At 45.2% G+C, this 17415-nt stretch overlaps 1 long non-coding RNA gene across 1 annotated transcript; it reads right to left on the bottom strand.

Annotated features, from left to right (window-relative positions):
- Positions 1 to 2886: 2886 nt before the first annotated feature.
- Positions 2887 to 12246, bottom strand: LOC144325524 (uncharacterized). The gene is made up of 2 exons (XR_013390698.1): positions 11604 to 12246; positions 2887 to 3624 (listed from the first exon to the last, which is right to left on the bottom strand). It is a non-coding gene; the product is annotated as an uncharacterized LOC144325524 (long non-coding RNA).
- Between the last annotated feature and the right edge of the window lie 5169 nt (positions 12247 to 17415).

The raw sequence follows: 17415 nt of genomic DNA, 5'->3' as shown, positions 1-17415 counted from the left end.
AAATACATGAAACTAGCAAAGCTGTCAGACATTATAAGACATAAACCAAAAAATATAGATAAGAAGGAATGGGACTGTCTGAATGAGTGTTTTGAAAGACAAGGTTCAAGGGTAAAAATCTGGCTGTTTAAAATGATCTCATGAATGGAAAGGAAAATGTATACACACACTAAGATATGAATAATAATGAAATACAGATAGGCATATTAAGTACGAAAGGAAGTGCTGAGAGATTGGTGGAAGTCTATTATTTATTATTTATGTAAAAAAGGTGTTAAGGGTTTTTGAAGTATTTTTTCTTTATTCTTTTCTATTTCTTTTCTACTTTCTTCACCTTTCTTTCTTTCTTTCTTTCTTTCTTTATCTTTTATTTTATTCATTTCTATGCATTATCTGTTATTATTTTTTATGTATTGCTTTGTTTCAATGTAGTTACTTTGCAAGAAAAATGAAAATTTTAAAAAGAAAAAAAGAAAAAATGAAGTTTGTGTGGCCCCAAAGAGTTGGTGACCACTGATGCTTCCTTAAAGCAGGGAGTGCTGCTGATATAAGTCCATCTTGAAGACTGAAGCCTTGCAAAGGTGGCTCACACACGCATTCTGGATATTTTAGGCTTAAAACCCAAACACGTAAAGCAGAAAAAGGAGTTCTCTCCAAAAGACCACAGTCTGAAAACGAAATGAAATCACATGAGCTGTATGGAGTTCAAGGCATCTTGGGAGCCAATGGTTTCTTATCAGCCAGATAAATGTGAGGAAGGAGAAGCCTGATGGCAGCAGGCAATTGTACAGCTGAACACTGCATATGGATACAACAAAGCGCATTTTTGAGCCACGGTGCCCCAGAATAATAAAGGCAGTGTTGACAGGCGGATCGGACGTTGGTCTTCTGTAGTGAAAGAGGGATGGGATTCCAGTGGCAACCTTGCACCTCCTTTAGAGAAGTCTGAGTCCAACTAGCTGGAGCAGACACATCGAAAGCCAGTATAAAAAAGGAGGGCTCTCTGTGGCACATGGAACAATTATTTAGTTTTATCAGTTATTTGTTTTCAGGGTTCTGTTCTGGGCCCGTTGTTGTTCAACATCTTTATACAGTTGTACCCTGGAATCCATTTCGGAAGTCCGTTCAACTTCCAAAACATTCGGAAACCAAAGCGCGGCTTCTGATTGGCTGCAGGAAGCTCCGTCGGATGTTTGGCTTCCAAAAATAGTTTGCAAACCGGAACAGTCACTTCTGGGTTTGCGGCGTTTGGGAGCCAAAACGTTTGGGAACCAAGCTGTTCCAAAACCAAGGTACGACTGTACTGTAAATGACTTTGATGAAGGCATTGAGGGGATGCTTATTTAATCTGCAGATGACACCAAACTGGGAGGGGTGGCCAGTGCCACTGAATTGGGATTCAATATGATCTTAACAGATTGGAGAACTGAGTTCCAGTTGAAAAAAAGCCCTGGCTTCAGGAATCACAGCTGCTGTCTGGGGTGCTGGCTGGGGTATCTAGGAGCTGTGGAGGAGCCCCAGATAGGTTAAGTCCAATGCATGGGAAGTTAATTTCAAGGGTCATGGAAAAAAGACTTTTGGGGTGAAGACTCAGGAGCCAGCTGTCAGCCCACCACTGCAATCTACAGCCTTCACCACTACTACAGAAAGGCCTCACCTACTTTCTTCACAGCCATCCCTGTCTCTGTTTCACACCCTCCTTGGGTGTTTTTGCCAGGTTGGACTGTGCCTTTGCACACTGAGAGTGCCTCTTGCTTGTCTGGATGGAGACTAGAGACCGGTGTGTGAACGTGTGTAGAAACTAGCCTACAATACAAAGGTACAATTTGTTGATCCACCCACTTTGCCTTCGGCCACACCCATCACTGGCATCTGGCCCTTGGGAAGTTGCCCAGAAGAGAACATGGCCTTCAGGTGGAAAATAGTTCCCCAGCTTTGCCAAGGTGGAAGATAGAGAGAGGTGTGCTTGCATAGAAACTTCCCTACTGTGCAAAGGTTAAATTTGCATTTGTTGCTCCACCCACCTTTATCTCTGGCCCCTCCCACCACTGGCACCATGCAGCCCCTGAGAGGTTGCCCAGAGGGGAATTTGGCCATCAGACTGAAAAATGGTTTTCTGCCCCAGATGTAAGCGGAGCCAGTTGGCAAAACAAACCACATACTCTCAACACCTATCTACTGCCCTCCATGTGACATCTAAGAAAGCCATCCAAATACAGAATTTTGCCCCGTTCCTCCACGGTCATGCCACCCAGATTTCTAGGTTGGCTGGCCATCGTACCATTTTATTTAGGCTAAGATACCGAAACCACAAGGACGGCCCTCCAGTGGAGGGAGCCCTGTTGCATAAACAATACTTTCGAGAGAATAAGCAAGGTTCTGTGTTGCCGTGACCCACTCCAGAGCCAATAAATTACATCTACGCTAATAAATCGCTCAAGAAAGAACACTCTTGTTCCATTAGAAGAATGGCGCTCAACTCTGACCCCGAAAGGAGTAATCGTATTACAGTATTAATAAAACAAACTCCATCCGATATGTTATTTTCCTTCCAGGAGAACATGCACTCTCGGTCCTTCACGGAGGGGAGGAAGGAGTAACAATTCCCCAGCTAGCCGCGTCAGGAAAAATGCATAAAATGCACCACTACAGCTGACAGGGAGAGCAGAGAAAATGATTTATAGGGTAAACTCGTAACGCTTTCAAGTCACATTCCTCCTGCCCACACAGCCCTGCTCTCCTTGCTGCAAGAGAGCCCGTTTCTCAGGGTGTACGATGAAATTTAAGATTACTTTTAATTACAGAGGGTGTGGGAGAATGTTTTCATGGGAGACAAATGCATCTTCTGCTTCTGAACTCTGTTGATTTAAGAGGCTCACAGCAAAACACAAATAAACCAATTTATTGGCATGGGGGCATAGCACAGCAGACGGCCTCAGCGCTTCAGATTTACATATATTTTCTTTAGGAGTTTGGCCTCTGGGCTCATTATAATTGGGCACTGTGGAGTGCTTGTAGAAGAAAGGTTATTTTGACTTTTCTCCTTCGAAACCCCGGTTTATGGTTCCGATGCTGCAAATGGGATGCAGGTGAGATGGCCAGCCTGCCTTTCCCCATTCCACGAGCTGACAGAAGATCCAGGGCCCCTCCAGACATCCTCTTTACGGTACATTCATGTTGATTTCTGCTCACGGTGCTCTTGAGGCAGTCAAACAAGACCCCCCTTTCAATACTGTTTGCCCTTGCAAAAGTTTTGGGGTGGTCGCATAACTTCCTGCTGAAATCCTGCTGAAATCCTGCTGAAATTCTGTACCGTGCATGTTCTGGTTTAGTTTTGTCTGGACAGCAGTAATGTGACAGAAGTGGGGCAGTATCACAGGACAATTAATAAAGCAGTATAAACCCACCAGTTTATTGCATCAAGACGGTTATGTACTGAAGTTCTCACCCTGGGCCAGCAGGGGGATACTGTAGATAGTTTTCACTCAGGTCCACATATGCAAATAAGGGATTGAAAGTGACATTCAGTGATTGGATAGTTACAGAAAGTTGTTACTGTTGCGTTGTAGTGGAGCTCTATATAAGCAGGCTGGCTGAACCCTTCAGTTCAGTTCTGTTCTGGGTCTGTGAATAAACAAGAGCTGTTTGAAGAATCACTGTGTTGTCTGATATGTTCACCCACAACTTAACAAAAACTATGTTGAATAAACTAATGGAAGAGCCCTCCCTGTACACATCCTTCTTTGATAGTGGTAGAGCACCTTCTTTGAATGCAGAAGGTCCCAGGTCCAATCCCCAGCATCTCCAGGTAAAGTTGGGAGAGACCCTAGTCTGACACCCAGGAGAGCTGCTGCCAGTCAGTGTGGACTGTACTGACTAGCTAAGAATAAGGCCTAGCTAAGAATAAGGCAGCTTCCTATGTCCCACTTACAGAGCACCAGAAAAGAGGAAGCACATCACCAGGTACAGGTCTATATAACATTTTCAAATGCTAATGTATATGCAAATATAGATATATAGCTATATATCTGAAAGCAACATAAATAAATAATACAAATAAGGACTATCATTGAGATAGAAATACCCAAAATACTTCAGCAGGGTGTGGAGGCAGACTTTAACCAGATGATGTGTCTGCTGTCCAGGTGGTCACTGTTCATTGCATGCAGCACTGTTCCTGTTCTGCTGCAGTTCATCTCCCACCAAAAACTATGTCATCCGTCTCGCTGTTCACTCTGGCAAAATTACATTGTTTGTATAATTTACGTTCATTGGTTATATAAACTACTTTGCTATTACGCTATTCCTCCCATTTCATTTCATTGCACAGGAAATGCAGCACAACTGGGGACAAAATGTAATCAATTACATATCATTTGCAAACTGAAAACAACAGCAGCGAATGCCTATTGTATCCACTGCATTGATTTTCATCCAGACATGGGAGGAATAAGCGAGCATTGGCAATTGCTACTCCCATTTCCGTTTCCACAGGGAATTCTCTGACCTCTCCATCACTGATGACAACTTCAAACCCACATCCACCTCTCTGCTAGTCTCCCTTCTTAATGTTCATTGTCCTTGAAGTGGGCTTGGACCACACACTTTGGAGTACAGTGGTACCTCAGGTTACAGATGCTTCAGGTTACAGACGCTTCAGGTTACAGACTCCATGAACCCAGAAATAGTACCTCAGGTTAAGAAATTTGCTTCAGGATGAGAACAAATCGTGCGGCAGTGGCGCGGTGCGGCAGCGGGAGGCCCTATTAGCTAAAGTGGTGCTTCAGGTTAAGAACAGTTTCAGGTTAAGAGTAGACCTCCAGAATGAATTAAGGTCTTAACCCGAGGTACCACTGTATATGGAACAAATCCTCCTTGGTGTTCTTCCTGCTTGCCTTCTCCAGAGTGACCCTGGGAGCCAATCCTCCAAGGCTGAATCCCTTCTTTTCACTCTGATTGGCTCCAATCAGAACAAAGGGCAATGACTTCTTCTTAGTCTTCTGCTGATTGAGTGACTCTAGGATGCTGGATGACAAGAGACCCTGCTGGGACCCTGCTGCAGAAATAGTAATAGGTGTCTGCCCCCCACCCCCGTATCCTTGGGCCACAAAATATTGGGTACTGGACCACCCAGGTTTGGTATTGGCGGGCCCGTTCCTTACAAATGGCATTCTGGTGTTCTCTTGAACGCTCCGTGCCATGGAAACATTGCTTCCCTTGTTCTTCTTAAGGCCAAGTTCATCTACAAGTCAGGGTGAAGGCGGCTTTGGCCATCGAAAGCCAAGACACTCTGACGATGGTCTGGATGACCCAGAGGACCTTCCCTTCCTTGCCAAACAACCTGCCAAGTCAACACCACATCTCTGTGAGAAAGCTGCCATTTCCCATGATATACGGGCAACGATTCTCTCTCTTACTGGCAAGATCACTGGAAAATTGCAAAACATTTTCACTTAAAAGAGGCGTTTCAGCCTGCTTCTTTGCAGGAATGTGTGGGGGAAAAGACCCAAAAAAACAGCTGGAAAGATTCCGTGGACCTTTTGTGTTTATAATGCCATTTAAAAAAGGAAGATATATCTAAAGTATAAGGAGATAAGGAAGAGGCACAGTTACATTCTAACTGTGCATAAGTAGGGAAAGTGGGAGCTTTCAGGACCTTAAGGGGGGGGGGGAATCCCTGGCCACGGTCAAATGAGTGGGAGCTGCGCTAAAGCACTGACACTCAGGGATTGTTTATTATTTCCCTTGCGCAATCAGCGTGCATGACAAAATGATAAGGGAAGGACACAGATTCCCTGCCCCAGGGACCTTACAATCAAAATCTCAGCAGAAAGGAAAGCAAAGGCAAGAAAGGAAGAGGCAAGGGTATAAAGGGCAGGTCAATATGTACAAATCCAGCTTCAGCCAGCATGGCCCAGCGGTCAGGTACAACAGGGATTGCGGTACAGCAACATGATGGGGAATAGATTGGGTATCCCTGCACTAGCCCATGACATGTTGGTCATGAGCACACAACAATTTATTGATGGTGTGTGAGAAAGGTCGTGAGTGGCAGAAAGGCACGGCAAAGAGTGTGTGTGTAATAAGGAAGCCACAGGAGGCGGAGGCTCACATTACAAGTCTTGTACAGTTTTTATATCAGCTTAGCTGTTGTGCATTCTCCCAAAGGATCCTGGGAACTGTCATTTGGCAAAGGTGCTGAGAATTTATCTGCCGACGATCCCTGGCTTCCCTCCGCTTTGGAGAACTACAGCTCCCAGGGTGCCCTGGGGTGTCTATTAAAGCCTGTGAGCCAGTGTGGTGTAGTGGTTAAGAGCGGGGGACTTGTAATCTGGTGAACCGGGTTCGCTTCCCCGCTCCTCCACATGCAGCTGCTGGGTGACCTTGGGCCAGTCACACTTCTCTGAAGTCTCTCAGCCCCACTCACCTCACAGAGTGTTTCTTGTGGGGGAGGAAGAGAAAGGAGAATGTTAGCCGCTTTGAGACTCCTTCAGGTAGTGATAAAGCGGGATATCAAATCCAAACTCCTCTTCTTCTCTTCTTAAGTAGTACTATGCAGATATGCCCATGAAAGTGTTACACACAGAGAGACACAGACACACACACTGGATCTGTTGAGTGGAAGGTGCCAGCTGGCCACCCTCCAGATTCTTACAACGCAAAGCCCTTTAAATTGTGCTTGGCTGTGGTTTTTAGGAGGGTGCCTAGTCTTGAACAATCAGAGGATGGTGAAGGATCCACCATCCCTCTTGGCAGCCTTCCCCCTCTCCTCCAGGACTTATCACCCGTGTATGATTAATTGTGTTTTCTTTTTATGTCTGATTTGCATTTTTCCAACTTTGACTTCCTGCCCTGGTTGATCCCGCCCCGCCCAAGGGTAGGCCTCTCACTGATCAGTTGTAAACCTTAAGAGTGTTAAGAAAAAGAAGTCCCTGCTTATAATAGTATGTTACTTCTGCTGGGGACGAGCTGGATGGATTATACATGATGACTAGGCATTTAAGCTTAAATCTAAGCTACAAACGGATTTCAGTTTTAATTCAGTGTCATTTTCATGGCTTTCCCTAAAGCATCCTGGATACTGTCATTAAAGAATGATAAAGAGCAATACATAGTAAAAATGCTTGACAGTGATAGCTACCGTATTTTTCTGTGTATAAGACGCCCTCATGTGTAAGACGCCCCCAATTTTTTTTAACCCAAAATTAAGAAAATGCACTATGCACTATCCATGTATAAGACAACCCCTTATTTTAAACTTCAAAAATTTAGGAAAAAATATAGTCTTATACACTGAAAAATAAAGTATATGGCTAGCGTGAGTTTTGGGGCTTTGTTCACAGACACAAATGGAGAACTCAGTGCATTCAACAACATCCAAGTGTTGGCAGAATTTGTTTTCTCCACCTCAGAAAGACTTGTTTGTAACTATCACAACAAACTGGGTGAAGTCATGCCAAAGTCACATTTCGGTTTCTTGGTTCAAAATGGCAGCTGGAATCCCAACGTCAATGAACACTGCTGTCCACACCTTGGAAACTCTTGTGCCAAGTTTGAAACTGGAACAGTTTGGATCTGTCACACCAAAAATTGGACAACAACATGCTAAAGTCAAATTTTAGAGCACCATCTTGATTCAAAATGGCAGCCAGCATCCCAACATCAATGAAAACCGCCACCTCCCATTTCAGGAACCGCTGTGCCAAGTCTGGTGATGATATCCTGAGAGACATCCAAATGCAGAGCGAACAAACAGTTTCTCAAAATATACAGTCAATTTTGAGGGGTCAGCAAGAAGAAGATTGATGGCCTTTCCCCAGTCTTTACTTTCCATTTGCCTTATCAGCCGGGGGGGGGGGGACCCCCTGTCTTCTGCATGTTCTCAACATGCTACCTTTCCTCTTTATGTTTTTTTCCGCAGGTGTTTTGTGGCTCTCAACAGATCATTAGCGAAGTCTTCTCACCTGATAACGTCAAGAGCCAGCCAGATCAAAGCCGCAGCTGATCTTGCAACCAGTAAACTTGACTCTCTCCACTGTAATTTCTCTAATGGCTCAGCAAGAAGCTCCGAGGGTTGATTGCTTTCCAGCCGTGGCGCCAGATTCTGAGCCCTCATTAACTTCTGCACCAAGGTTTGTGCAACCCAGGAGTTAATAATGACTCTGAATTAACATGGGCTTGGCATTGCTCCAGGTGAGATGTTGCGGTGTGATGGGCTGCACCCAGCCACACAATGGCTGCAGTGCATTTTTAAAGGAATCTTCTGAATGCCCTGCAAACCCCACCCTAACCCCTTTGGCCATCCTGCAATTGCAGGGTGATTTGGAGTTATCCCTAAGCAGGGCAATAGAATCTGCACCAGGTTTCCCCCTGGTGGCTTGGAAGGAGGCGAGAGATTCCTGTGCGGAAATCCAAAGCTCATTTAAAAATAAATGCCGAAGTTTGCCTGAAGTTCCCCCATGCAAGTTTTTACGCAGCTTTTCATTCTTGGAGCTGCTTTTGTATGCTGCTTTTTGGGCTGGAGGAAGGGGAGTTCGTGCTTTTATTCTAGGCTGTATCTGCATTTTATTGCTTATGCAAACCACTCAAAATATATGGCTGGATGAGGGTGTGTGTATATATAACTGTAATAAACAAATTTGACTCGTGGCACCACACCCTACAGGAGGAATGGGGAACCTCTGGCCTTCCAGAAAGGTTCTGAACTCCATCCCCCATCAGCCCCAGCAGGCATCGCCAATGGCAAGGGATGATGGGATCGGCAGTCTTCCAACTTCTGGAGGGCCAAAGATTACCTCAACCCCTGCCTTACAGAATATCACAGGGCGACGATCTGAAAATGGGTATTTTCTGCTATTACAGTGGTATCTTAGGTTAAGAATTTAATTCGTTCTGGAGGTCCATTCTTAAGCTGAAACTGTTCTTAACCTAAAGTACCACTTTAGATAGTGGGGCCTCCTGCTGCCGCAGCACGATTTCTGTTCTCATCCTGAAGCAAAGTTCTTAACCCAAGGTACTATTTCTGGGTTAGCGGAGTCTGTAACCTGAAGCATCTGTAACCCAAGGCACCACTGTACAGTGGTACTTCGGGTTACAGACACTTCAGGTTACATATGCTTCAGGTTACAGACTCGGCTAACCCAGAAATATTACCTCGGGTTAAGAACGTTGCTTCAGGATGAGAACAGAAATCGTGCTCCAGCAGCGCGGCGGCAGCAGGAGGCCCCATTAGCTAAAGTGGTAAAGTGGTGCTTCAGGTTAAGAACAGTTTCAGGTTAAGAACGGACCTCTGGAACGAATTAAGTACTTAACCCGAGGTACCACTGTACTCCTTATTTGCAGAAGAGGGTATAGAGAGATGCGCTGTGAACACTTCAGAACGGGATAAAAAGGTTTAACAACCTATATTCCTAACACTATACTGCTGTCTAACTTTTGTGGGTTTAATCTCTGCTACTGGGGCTCTCTCCCTGCAGGAGATTGTACAAAGCCTCATGTTTTGAATCCAGGAACACAGCTGTTTTCTTTTGTTGTTCACCCACACACCAGGGTCCATAGGGATTCATCTTTTATTCCCCCACAAATAGCAGCTTCAGAGGAGAGATTTGCTCAGAAGCTGACCAAGTGGGGCAGAGGCATCATGCTAGCTTCCAGGCAGGCGAGTAGCTGTTGCTTCCTGAGATGGTGAGGGATGAGACCACATGGGAGGTCAGCATGGTACAAACATGCCAACAGGAGCACCATGCTGGCTACACTACTGTGTTTGCACTGCACCAACCTCCTCACCACTTCGCCCCTCCCTTCTCCCTCCCAGTAAGCAGCAGTGACCTGCCTGCTGAGAAGCAAGAGCAGCATACTGGGAAGTGTAGTTTGTTAAGGGTATTGAGAGTTGTTCTTCACAGAGCTACAATTCCCAGAGTGGTTTAACAGTCATTTCCTGTTGTAGGACAATGTAGCTATGCAAAGGGAACAGGAATGTCTTAACAACTCTACACCCTTAAAATATACCTCCTAGGAAGGCATGACAGTTCAAAGTGCTGTAACAGTGCTTTAAGTTTACGGTGCAGATGGGGCCCAAGGTATTGGCACCCATTATTGCGCACCAACTTTCCTCATGACTTCTTGACAACGGGTGCTCTCACCAGCCCTTTGCGGCCCTGCCAGGGTGGCGGTGGTGCCCGCTGCCTCTTTACTTGGGGCGAGGCTGACTCTGAGGGCAGTGCTCTGTTTCCTCAGCTGGAGAGAGCATTGTGTGGAAAATGTCACACAACCGCTCTCCTGCGCAACCGAGCAAGCGGCGGCTTCATTAAGATCCATGCGTAATGAGCACATCGTTCCCGTAGGACCTGCCCAACGTAGGAGAGGCTGCCAGGCAAAACCCTCCTTGAAGGAAACCAGACTTGACTGTAATTTAATGTAGTAGCAGCTTTGCATTCTTGGAGCGTTAAATAACCAGGAGAAATGATCATAAATTGATCAAGCCGGAGTGTGTAGATTTCCCCCTCCCCTTTTAGGCGCTTTATGGTGCCAGAGCTGCTTATAGAGTGAGCAGAACAAGATCTCCGGGAATGGTAGAATGCAGAGAAGCCCAGGAGTTTACATAATCCTAAATGTCAGATGGAAAATCAGTTAAAGGAGGAGGGACCCTCCACCTCACACATGCAAACACACACACACACACACACACACACACACAGAGAGAGAGAGAGAGAGAGAGAGAGAGAGAGAGAGAGAGAGAGAGAGAGAGAGAGAGAGACTGCATTGAAGTGGGGATTCCATTTGGCCCAAGTACCACTCCTTTTAAGGAATGTATGGGAGGCAATAGCCCTGGGGCAAGGTATCAAGGCTACAAGTGCGAGCTGGAAAGGCCCCACTTTAAATTTCTTCTCAGGCCATAAACTCACTAGGTTTCAGATGGAAAACCTCAGCCCCAGGGGCCATTTATGACCCTCCACGCCTCTCATCCCTCTTCCCAGACACACCCACTTTTCACAGGCTGCCCCCTCACTAGCCCTGCTTTGCACCTCAAGTATTGCTTGCCTAGATGGAGGACAGAGAGGGTGTGTTGTGTGCTTGTTTAAAAACCTCTGGAATGTGGGCTGGAATTGTTGGGATGCGATTAGATGCCCGGAGAGGATATGTTTATTAGATGTTATCTTTCCTCCCTCAGGTTTGCGAGTCCAGCAGAGTGCATCCCTTTGCAACTTAAAAGGCAAGCTAAAATAGGCTAGTTTCAGCCTTTTAGTTTATCCAGGATGTTTTAAGACAGACTGTATTTTCCTGTTACAGATAGGTAGCCGTGTTGGTCTGCCATAGTCAAAACAAAAAAAATTCCTTCCAGTAGCACCTTAAAGACCAACTAAGTTAGTTCTTGGTATGAGCTTTCGTGTGCATGCACACTTCTTCAGATACTGAAGAAGTGTATCTGAAGAAGTGTGCATGCACACGAAAGCTCATACCAAGAACTAACTTAGTTGGTCTTTAAGGTGCTACTGGAAGGAATTTTTTTTGTTTTGTATTTTCCTGGTATTCCCCACCCCCCCCCCCCTAAAATAATAACCAACAACCAGTCTTGTTAAAAGGTAAAAATAACATATACTCACTCACGATGCTTCTTGAAGAGTAACAGATACAGCAGCTGTGTTCAGACAGGCTTAAAACATTAATTCGGTTACAAAGACATACTTAAGTCTGGCTTAAAAATGGAGTTTGGGCCTGGAGCCCAGACACATAGATGCTTCCACACCGCTAGCATGGTGCATAAGAGCAGAAAAAGGATGTGCTCAGGCAGGGAGAAGCATATATGGTGACAATCACTTCCTGTCAGGGCAACGAGGGGAGTGTTCTCATCGGGTTCTCTCTAGGAAGCTTACAGGAAAACTCTGTGAGCCTCAGCCCCTTAATGCACCTATCTGGCAAAACATGAATTGTTGGTTTGACTGCCTTTAAACATCCCACAGGAATGTGACCTACTGTACCAAGGCAAACAAAACTTTGCTCTGCCTCCTTTTCTTCTAGCCCCACCCACAACTGGCATGTGGCCCCCAGAAGGGAGTGAATGTGGCCCTTGGGCAGAAAATGGATCCCCAACTTGGAATTTCAAGGGCCACTTGGGCAAATTGGTTAACCTTTCCTGTAGTTTAACCACCCTTCTGTTTACAGATAGGTAGCCGTGTTGGTCTGCCATAGTCAAAACAAAAAAATTCCTTCCAGTAGCACCTTAAAGACCAACTAAGTTAGTTCTTGTATCTGAAGAAGTGTGCATGCACACGAAAGCTCATACCAAGAACTAACTTAGTTGGTCTTTAAGGTGCTACTGGAAGGAATTTTTTTGTTTTCACCCTTCTGTTTGTTGACTTAAAAAACCCCTGGCATTATTATTATTATTATTATTATTATTATTATTATTATTTGTTACATTAATATACCGCCCTTCATCATTAGATCTCAGGGCGGTTCACAGAAGAACATGCAAAATAAAAAAACAATTAAATAATTAGAATAAAACAGCAAAGCAATAACCACCACCACCCTTCCCACTCACACATTTAAAAGGTTGTAGAATATTAATCAGCCAAAGGCCTGGTTGAAGAGGAATGCTTTTGCCCAGCGCCTAAAAATATATAATGAAGGCACCAGGTGAACTTCCCTGGAGAGAACATTCCACAAATGGGGAGCCACTGCAGAAAAGGCCCGTTCTTTTGTTGCTATCCTTATGTGAAGGACCTCAAATGATGAACGCAGAGTCCAGGGCAGTTTGTATGGGAGAGGTGGTCCTTGAGGGAGGGAGATTAGATGCTACCTGCCTTCCCTCCCTGCCCCATCTCTCCTGTTTCTTTGTAGATGGAGGAATAGTTTTCCATAATCTGAAGTAAATGGCAAACATTTTTTGTTACAGTTTGTATCACGGGGTGTGTATGTGTGTGTGTCAGGGGGGTGAGAGTGCATGTAGAAACGAGATCACCCTACAAAAGGTCACATTCATTGGTCTGTCCATTTTTTGCCTCTGCCCCCACCCTCCACTGGAAAGCAACCTGTCCAAAAGGAATGCAGTCCAGACTCCCCACATCTGGCTTCCTGGAAGGAGGTGAAGGAAGGAGCAGCTGCAGCAATCAGAGGACGAGCAGATGGCTGCTTATTGCCTCTATCTAGGTAGGTCTGCATATATATATATATATATATATATATATATATATATATATATATATTTACAGGGAACTGTATTCAAATTTGAACATTTGCATGATTTGAAATGGTGCAGGCAGGTTTGCTTTGCACAAACTTTTGCATTTTCTTTCTGCACGGCGTACAGAATGAGCATACGGCCGTTGAATGTTGTCTGAATGTGCTTGGCATCCCACACGTCTGAATTTGCATGGTGTCCTCAGCAGTGCCAAAGCCTGAAGAATATGCCTCTTTCCCCCATTTCGAAACTTAATGGCCTGTGGACGGTGTTTTCTCCAAAGGAGAGCATCCATCGCAGCGCACTAAATCTCTGCCACACAACTGGAAAGCTGCCTTTTGCTCAAGCCTGGCTCTAGAATGGGAATTATTTAGGTCAAAGTCAAAGTGTATTTTAACTTGCTAACTCTATTTCTTCCTTAATTAGTGGCAAGAGCCATGCTGATCCAAAGCAATAAACCTCTCTCCCATGGTTTATCTATCCCAAATACATCTCCTTCCCATTTTTATGGGTGCTCTGTTGCACGTGTGAAGCTGAAGAGGGAACGGAGTATTCCCTTCCGGCCATTAATGGAAGACACTAAATATCCTTTCCAGCCTGATTTCAACAGTTTTGCAGTCCATTTGCATGGTAAATTTTGCCAGCGTTAAGAACATTCTTGCTTCAAAGAGCTGGGACTGGAGAAAGATACAGTCTATATACTTCATTTGGTGGATGTAATGACACTTCTCCCCCATTTCCCCACAACTTTGAGAATGCTCAGAGGCATTTTGTGGTTTGCCTTCTGTGACTCAAGAGTGGCTCACACAACCCACTTCTTTTGTTTTGGGTTAGAATAATAGAATTGTAGCGTTGGAAGGGACCCCAAGGGTCATCTAGTCCAACGCCCTGCAATGCAGGAATCTCAGCTAAAGCATCCATGACAGATGGCCATCCAACGTCTGCTTAAAAACCTCCAAAGAAGGAGAGTCCATAACCTCCGAAAGAGACCGTTCCACTGTCAAACAGTTCTTGCAGTCAGAAAGTTCTCCTTAGTCAGAATCTCCTTTCTTGTAACTTGAAGCCTTCTACTGGTTTAAAAGGTTGGATCATTCTCCCTGCAATTTTGCACCCTCCAGATCTTTTGGAGTACAAATCCCATCAGTACTAGCCAGCAAGTACGGTTCATCACATTTGCACATCAGCTTGTGTGTGTGTGTGTGTTATGTACTGAGCTGAATCCTAGAACAATAGGATCCAGAATGCAGCAGTCTGATTGGTCCGCAGGAGCCACCCAATCCAGCTCTAGGTGGAAGTGAATCAGCGACCTGATTGGATCGCAGGAGCAGCCAATCAGGCTCCTGGATGAAGTGAATCCGCAACCTGATTGGCCTACAGGAGAAGCCCGGAATTAGCCAATCACGCGAGGCCCATTGTGTAAATAATGTATATATAGCTAGAAGTTTTGGGGAAAGTTTCATTCATAGCATGAAATTCACACTCGACTCCAAGTATATTTCAGTGTGTTTTAAGTCCTCACATTCTGTCTTATTTACCATTTGGCCTTTAAGCTTCTGCCTTTCCTGATCAAGTCCCTCCTTTTTTGCAAGCAGTTTCCCCTAATATAATGCAGTTCATATGTTATTTACACTAGCACATGGTATTTTGGCTTTGTCCTAATATATACATTTTTGCACACATCTCAAAATTCAGAGAAACGCAAGTTTTGAAGGGCAGCTTTCTTTCAATTTTGTACATATTGTTCTCAGCATTGTAAAATGAGGCAGTTTGCGAATTGAACTAAATTGCCTCCCCATCAGTGCACAAGAATCTACCCCATGAAGTATAAGAACTGGTCTGCCTGAAGGAAATCAAGGGGGAAAGCACTGCTGTGAAGTTGTTGGGAGATGGGGAAAGCAGGTCACTGATCTCCCTGAATTAAACAGTTGATTATCCACAATGAGAACCAGTGTGGTGTGGTGGTTAGAGTGTCAGACTAGGACTTGCAAGATCTGGCTTCAAATCCCTCCTTGACCATGAAGTTGCTGGGTAACCTTGAGCCGATCGCTGCCTAATCTACCTCACAGGGTTGTTTTGGGGATTAAGTGAGGAGGGAGAGAACCCTGTAGGCCACCTTAAGCTCCTTGGAGGAACGGTGGGATAGAAATGCAGTGAAATGAACCAGAGGACTCATCTCTATGTGGCAGTCAGATAGAGCTATGAGCAGATATCAAAAGAGAGTTCTCTTTTTCCTATGAAGAAGAAGAGGGGTGGTGGCTGGGGGAGGTAAAACTTTAAAATGTGAAGCCAGAACTTGACCTCAGAAGGCAACACGGTAAGGAAACATCACATTATGTGGAAAGAAAACCTCCTCTCTGCTGACGTTAAAGCCACTCAGTATTTATCACCAAGTTGCCGTGTCATAGCAACTTGCAAAAGACAACACATCATGCAGGGTGACTTTTTCCCCCTTTGAAATAATTAATGAGCGGAGAGCTGTCATCTTGGTGTCCTGATTCAAGGAGGAGAGAAGTCATAATTCAGAAGGAGGGCAAACTGGATATATACAGTTCCCTTCACTCACTGCTGACATCCATAAATGACAGCATTAATTGCCCATCAAACATACAGAAGATCTTACTGTATGCATTTTGGACAGCCCTAAGCTGTCAGAAATGGACACCTGCCAGGATTGGTTCCCTTAACTCCATGCTTATTTTTTTTCCTGAGGTGACAGGAGTCCGTGAAATTGACTAAGCCAGGCTGATGGTTATACACGAGAATGGAATGCTCTGAACAGAGGATGGTGTGCGATAGGTAAAAGGTAAAGGTAAAGGTACCCCTGCCCGTACGGGCCAGTCTTGACAGACTCTAGGGTTGTGCGCCCATCTCACTTAAGAGGCCGGGGGCCAGCGCTGTCCGGAGACACTTCCGGGTCACGTGGCCAGCGTGACGAAGCTGCTCTGGCGAGCCGGCACCAGCGCAGCACACGGAAACGCCGTTTACCTTCCCGCTATAAAGCGGTACCTATTTATCTACTCGCACTTAGGGGTGCTTTCGAACTGCTAGGTGGGCAGGAGCTGGGACCGAAAGACGGGAGCTCACCCCGCTGCGGGGATTCGAACCGCCGACCATGCGATCGGCAAGTCCTAGGCACTGAGGTTTTACCCACAGCGCCACCCGCGTCCCTTTCGTGCAATAGGTAGCAGGTTGCAATTGCCACATAACTTTGGAACTCCCTTCCTGAAGAAGTTAAGCTGGCCTGCTGGCCTTATGCCGGCAGGTGATGACATTTCTGTTCCAACAGGCCTTTGGGAACTGATAGTTTGTTGGTGTAAAGCAGAGTTCCGTGCCCAGCGGAAGGATGAGGAGTACGTACTACATACTCAATATTGCTTTATTTACAGTTCAAAGCAGATATATTACAGAAAGACATCTTGCCTCTGCCGGAGCAGAAAAAGCATCCTCTCTCCTCGACAGCTTGGAGAGAATCACACAGTGAAAAACAGGAAACCAGTGTACGTCACATCCAGTCTCCCTTTCCCGTGAGAAACTCCAACAGTACAGACTGTGGAATGTAAACACTTGTCTCGTGACAAGCCCTTTCGCTGCACAGTGAAGGAAAGCAGAAACCAACATCCTCCCCCTTTCTGTGAACATCACTGGGCAGCGTGTTCGTACAATATCAGTACAAACCCAACTTCTGCACATAGGTACAGTGTTGATCCCTTGATACAACCTTGGACAATACATCAGCAGGAATTTCATTACCTGGCATATAGGACACCGTTACGAGTCCCTTCTGAATACATTCTCTAGCATGCTGCAACTTTAATTGCAAGTGCTTCGTGCTTTGCTTACAACCTTCAGACTTCAGCAAAGCCAAACATGCTTTGTTGTCCTGGTAAACCTGGATTGGACATTTGACAGGAATTTTCATATCTTTGCACAATTGTATCAACCATTCACAATCCTTAAGTGAATAAGACAGTGCATTCAGTTCAGCTTCACAAGTACTTAAGCTAACTGTTGTTTGCTTCTTGCATGACCAATCAAACAGACCCTGATTGTACATGTAGCAAACTCCAGACGTACTTTTCCTGTCTGTAGTGTCACTTCCAAAACTTGCATCTGCAAATATTTCAAGACCACCAGACTTCTGATTGTTAAATCTCAGTCTGTAATGCATAGTGCCTTTCAAATACCGCGCTATGCGTTTCAGAGCTTTCCAATCCTTGACACTAGGATTGCTG

This window comes from Podarcis muralis, chromosome 14, assembly GCF_964188315.1.
Source record: "Podarcis muralis chromosome 14, rPodMur119.hap1.1, whole genome shotgun sequence".
Taxonomy (NCBI): domain Eukaryota; kingdom Metazoa; phylum Chordata; class Lepidosauria; order Squamata; family Lacertidae; genus Podarcis; species Podarcis muralis.
The sequence above is the reverse complement of the archived record's forward strand: the minus strand, read 5'-3'. Positions and strand labels throughout refer to the sequence as shown.